Raw genomic sequence first — 5,732 nt, forward strand, 5'->3', positions numbered from 1 at the left:
GATTCTAAAATCAGTAGGTCTGGTGTGGGACCTGGTACCTTTGGTTCCATCAGTCTCCCAGGTGATGCTGGCGCTGCTGATTTGGTGATTATACTAGACTAGGAAGTGTTTACAGTTCTATCCTTTATTTAAGAGGTTTTTTGTTTATTAATTTTTTTATTTGAAACACCTGCTGTAATGTTTATTTCCCCATGGAGACTTTGGTAGCTATATAAGGAAACAAGAAAAAAGTTGATATTGTGATTTATAAGCTCAATTTCTTTCCCTGTTGTTGAAACAATTGGTTGAAAATTCATTCTAGGCAATGTTAAATTTACCAGTAACTCAAACTCTGCCCTGCTCCTGTTGCTTTTTTACTATTTGAAAATCAAGACAATATTTGCCCTTCTTCAGTCCTTGGCATTTCTTATTTTTCTCTGGTTTTCCAAAGCTGACTGCCACTAATCTACAATCACTTATGCAAAGTCTTTCATGGATAACTCATTGAAGCCTGGAAAGTTTAACTCACTTAAAGAAAGCAATTGGTTGCTCACTTACCACACTGGATTTCAGTAACCTTTTAATCATGTTAATACTACATTTTTCATTTAAAAATTATTCTCTTTGAGAAAGGAAATGAAATTAAAGTTGGGTAACTTTTACTTTTCTCTGTCATCTGATAGCATTATATCATCAGCATCAATATAGGTGACTTTATTCTTCCTTTTCACCCTCCTATGACAAGTATTACTTAAAAAGCAAGAAACAGTTTTTGAAAAATTCTTGATTTTCTTTTTAAAAGCAAAAATTAAGTCTATAAGTATCAATTCTTGTAGGTTTGTGCTACTCTTTAATACATGCTCCTTTTTAAAATTTGATCTTATTAAGGAGCATCCTGTGAAATGATCTGCTCCCTGGAGTATGATGAGTTGGCCTGCTGGTCACTCTCTTTGGCAGCCAGCCCCAGAGCTGGGTCAGTTCCCATAGTTCTGGCATCTCTAATTCTCAGATAATTCCTTTCTCCCTGTAGCCCTTTATTGTAATATCAGTTATTATTCCTTTTTTGTGAGCCTAAAAAATTTCCATAGTTGAAGTCCCTTCGACCATTAGATATTGACACTGGATTAGAACAGATTCATACATACATACCTGTATATTTGAACAGCAATATCACTTCTACATTTTCATCTTTTGTCTCAACCTGTTTGCTATCCATCATCATTCTACCATCATCAGTTTCTACCAGCTGAATAACTCTCTACCCCATGGGATTCCTCTGCACTGTCATCTCTCTTGGCAACTCCTTCCTTTTGAATGGAGTAAAATTTTCTCTACCTATTTCTATCATCTATCAGTATCTTGATTCCTCATCTATCAATATCTATTGGATTGCTTTCATCTCCTTTTGTTTATCTGGCTTGAGGGCATTGCTTATGAATAAGCTAAAGTTCAGTCATGTGGGAAGGGGAGAGGGTAGGACTGTACTCCTAAATTGCAGTTGACTGCAGTTGGCAGAATGGAACCAGTGTGGTTCAGCCACATGACATCATAAAATAAGATATGTTTGGCAAAATGCACATGAAATGGTACTCAACATCACTAGTCTTTCAGTTCAGTTCAGTCGCTCAATCGTGTCTGACTCTTTGCGACCCCATGAATTGCAGCACGCCAGGCCTCCCTGTCCATCACCAACTCCCGGAGTCTACCCAAACCCATGTCCCAGTCAATGATGCCATCCAACCATCTCATCCTCTGTCATCCCCTTCTCCTCCTGCCCCCAATCTTACCCAGCACTAGGGTCTCTTCCAATGAGTCAACTCTTCGCATGAGGTGGCCAAAGTATTGGAGTTTCAGCTTCAACATCAGTCCTTCCAATGAACACCCAGGATTGATCTCTTTTAGGATGGATTGATTGGATCTCCTTGAAGTCCAAGGGACTCTCAAGAGTCTTCTCCAACACCACAGTTCAAAAGCATCAATTCTGTGGCGCTCAGCTTTCTTCACCATCCAACTCTCACATCCATACAGGACCACTGAAAAAACCATAGCCTTGACTAGACAGACTTTTGTTGGCAAAGTAATGTCTCTGCTTTTAAATATGCTATCTAGGTTGGCCATAACCTTCCTTCCAAGGAGTAAGCGTCTTTTAATTTCATGGCTGCAATTACCATCAGCAGTGATTTTGGAGCCCCAAAAAATAAAGTCTGACACTGTTTCCACTGTTTCCCCACCTATTTGCCATGAAGTGATGGGACCAGATGCCATGATCTTAGTTTTCTGAACGTTGAGCTTTAAGCCAACTTTTTCACTCTCTTCTTTCACTTTCATCAAGAGGCTCTTTAGTTCTTCTTCACTTTCTGCCATAAGGGTGGTGTCATCTGCATATCTGAGGTTATTAATATTTCTCCCGGCAATCTTGATTCCAGCTTGTGTTTCTTCCAGCCCAGCGTTTCTCATGATGGACTCGGCATAGAAGTTAAATAAGCAGGGTGACAATATACAGCCTTGACGTACTCCTTTTCCTATTTGGAACCAGTCTGTTGTTCCATGTCCAGTTCTAACTGTTGCTTCCTGACCTGCATACACGTTTCTCAAGAGGCAGGTCAGGTGGTCTGGTATTCCCATCTCTTTCAGAATTTTCCACAGTTTATTGTGATCCACACAGTCAAAGGCTTTGGCACAGTCAATAAAGCAGAAATAGATGTTTTTCTGAAACTCTCTTGCTTTTTTGATGATCCAGCGGATGTTGGCAATTTGATCTCTGGTTCCTCTGCCTTTTCTAAAACCAGCTTGAACATCTGGAAGTTCACGGTTCACGTATTGCTGAAGCCTGGCTTGGAGAATTTTGAGCATTACTTTACTAGCGTGTGAGATGAGTGCAGTTGTGCGGTAGTTTGAGCATTCTTTGAGCACTAGTCTTTAGGGAAATCCAAATTAAACCATAACTATATACCACCTCCTAGAATGGTGAAAGTTAGAAAAAATTGGCAATACCAATTGTTAGGGAAGACGTGGAATAACAAACTCTGATCTGTTGTTAATGAGAATGTAAAATATACAACTACTTTGGGACGCAACTTGGCAATTTCTTACAAACATTAAATAATAAGCCATATAATTCAATAATTCCATTCAGAGGTATTTACAAGAGAGACAAGAACTTGTACCCACAAAAAGAATTTTCATAGCAGCTTTATTCATAGTAGCCCTGAAATGGAAACAATCCAAGAGTCCCTCAACAGTTTAATCAGTAAATAAACTGTGGGCTATCTGTGCAATTGGGTACTACTCAACAACAAAGTAGGGGCTTCTCCAGGGGCTCAGCAGTAAAGAATCCACCTATAATTCGGGAGCCGCAAGAGACATGGGTTCGATCCCTGGGTCGGGAAGATCCTCCAGAAGAGGGCATGGCAACCCGCTCCAGTATTCTTGCCTGGAGAATCCCATGGACAGAGGAGCCTGGCAGGCTACAGTCCATTGGGTCCCAAAGAGTAGGACATGACTGAAGTGACTTAGCACGGCACAGCAACAATAAAATAATCCACAGGTAATGCAAAATGTGGATAGGTCTCAAAAGCATTATGCTGAATGAAACAAACCAGACACAGAAAAGTGCATACAATATGATTCCATTTATATAAAATTCTAAAAACCCAAAACATACTTACAGAAAACAAAATAGTGGTGGCCTGGGGTCTCAGGTAGAGTGGATTAACTTGAAAGGGCACAGAATTTTTGAGGTGATGAAATATGTTTTAATTCTTTTCTTAGAGCCAAACTGATGGATCTTTTTTAAAATTAATTTATTTTTGGCTGCGCTGGGTCTTCATTGCAAGAGTTGCAGCTAGAGGGGACTACTCTTGCTGCAGTGCGAGGACTTCTCATTGCGGCTTCTGTTGTTCTGGAGCATGGGCTCAATAGTTGTAGCCCACAGGCTTAGTTGCTCCGTGGCATGTGGGATCTTCCTGGGCCGGAAATCAAACCCATGTCTCCTGCATTGGCAGGTGGATTCTTAACCACTAAACCACCAAGGATGTCCCCAAAGTATTCTTTATTGTGATTGTGGTGGTGATTACATGAGTGAATTAATTTGTCACAGTTCACTGATCTCTATACTTAAAATGGACATATATTATTGTCTATCATTTATACATAATAAAATTTACTTTTAAAATTACCGTACCAAGGGAGCCATTGTTATATCAAAAACTAAGAGTAGGTCTCTTTCTCTAGAAGTAATTACATACCATCAAATGTCTGTTTAGATTTATTGAATATCTACTCTGTTAGGCATCAGGCAAGGTATTTTGCACGCATATTTCATTTAGTCATCACAACGTGCTTAGTCACTCAGTCGTGTCCCGCTCTTTGTGACACCTTGCCCTGTAGCCTGCCAGGTTCCTCTGTCCATGGAGTTTTTCAGGCAAGAACACTTGAGTGGGTTGCCCTTTTCCTCCTCCAGGGGATCTTCCCCACCCAGGGATTGAACCTGCGTCCCCTGTGTCTCCTTCATTGCAGTCACATTCTTTACCCACTGAGCCATCGGAGAAGCCAAAGTCATCACAACAGCCTTCTGATAACTGCTCTCTTTTACAGATGAAGATAATGAAGCACAGAGACTTTCAGAAAATTGCCCAATGTCCAATTATCATTGTGACATTAGTAAGTGGCAGAGACTCCATCCCCACCTTAACACTCACACCATTCTTCATGCAGCTCTTTGGAATTTTACTTACCAAGTGTAGGAGAATCATCTGCATTACTGAAACAGTAAGAAACATAAGGTTTAGCATTTGAAGGAGAATCCTCAGCTGTGAAGAGGCTGTTACTCAGACCTAACTCGGTTGTTACTAGGGGTATGTTTATCATGCCTCACTATTGTTGTTTTGTTACATTATTTCACCTGACCCTTGAGATTCCCTTCCTTCCTGCTGCCACTATCATATCACACCCAAGGTCTGCTGATGCCTTTTAATACTCTGATCCCAATCCAGGCAAAACCCCTCCTTAGTTCCCCTTTGTGTGTGTGTGTGTGTGTGTGTGTGTGTGTGTGTGTGTGTGTTTTGTTTTTTGCGTGTGTGCTTAGTTGCTCAGCCATGTCCAACTCTTGGCAACCCTTTGGACTGTAGCCTGCCAGGCTCCTCTGTCCTTGGGATTTTTTAGGCAAGAACACTACTAGAGTGGGTTGCCATTTCCTTCTCCAGGGAATCTTCCTGACCCAGGGATCGAACCTGCATCTCCTGTGTTTCCTGCATTTAGGCAGATTCTTTACCCACTGAGCCATATTGTTCCCCTTTAGCCTAATGGAATTGAACAAAACTTACAACAAAACAAACAAACAAAAAAATAATGCTAGTGGAGTACAAAAGGCAAATAAGCAAAGTGGGTAATTATGATTAAAACCATCTAACTTACAAAATATTCTTACCATCTGTTAATTAAATGTTTATCACTCACATATTATGGGAAGAAGAAATTAGTCACAATAAGACATGTGCATAGTATACCATGCTATCATGTCTGTAAAAAGGAGGATAGAAAAAAAAAGGCTCCTAAAGCAAATGTGCATAGAATGTCTTCAGAAGGAAGGATGCACAGGAAATTGCTAATAGCGTTTGCTTCTGTGAAAGGGCATATGGGGCAGGTGTGGGCCAAGGTAATAAACATTGTGGGTGCCTCAATCATATCCATTTTACCCAAATGCATTTGGAAAACTGACTTTTTCTCCAGGGATGTCTCTGATTGATATAAAT

The 5,732-nt window shown here is 40.4% G+C and overlaps 1 long non-coding RNA gene across 1 annotated transcript; it reads left to right on the plus strand.

The window, feature by feature from the left end:
• On the plus strand, window positions 1-5,398 carry LOC145543365 (uncharacterized). The gene is made up of 2 exons (XR_014080668.1): window positions 1-3,331; window positions 5,202-5,398. It is a non-coding gene; the product is annotated as an uncharacterized LOC145543365 (long non-coding RNA).
• The last annotated feature ends 334 nt before the right edge of the window (window positions 5,399-5,732 follow it).

Source organism: Giraffa tippelskirchi, chromosome 1 (assembly GCF_054371585.1).
Source record: "Giraffa tippelskirchi isolate mGirTip1 chromosome 1, T2T-mGirTip1v1.2.pri, whole genome shotgun sequence".
Classification (NCBI taxonomy): domain Eukaryota; kingdom Metazoa; phylum Chordata; class Mammalia; order Artiodactyla; family Giraffidae; genus Giraffa; species Giraffa tippelskirchi.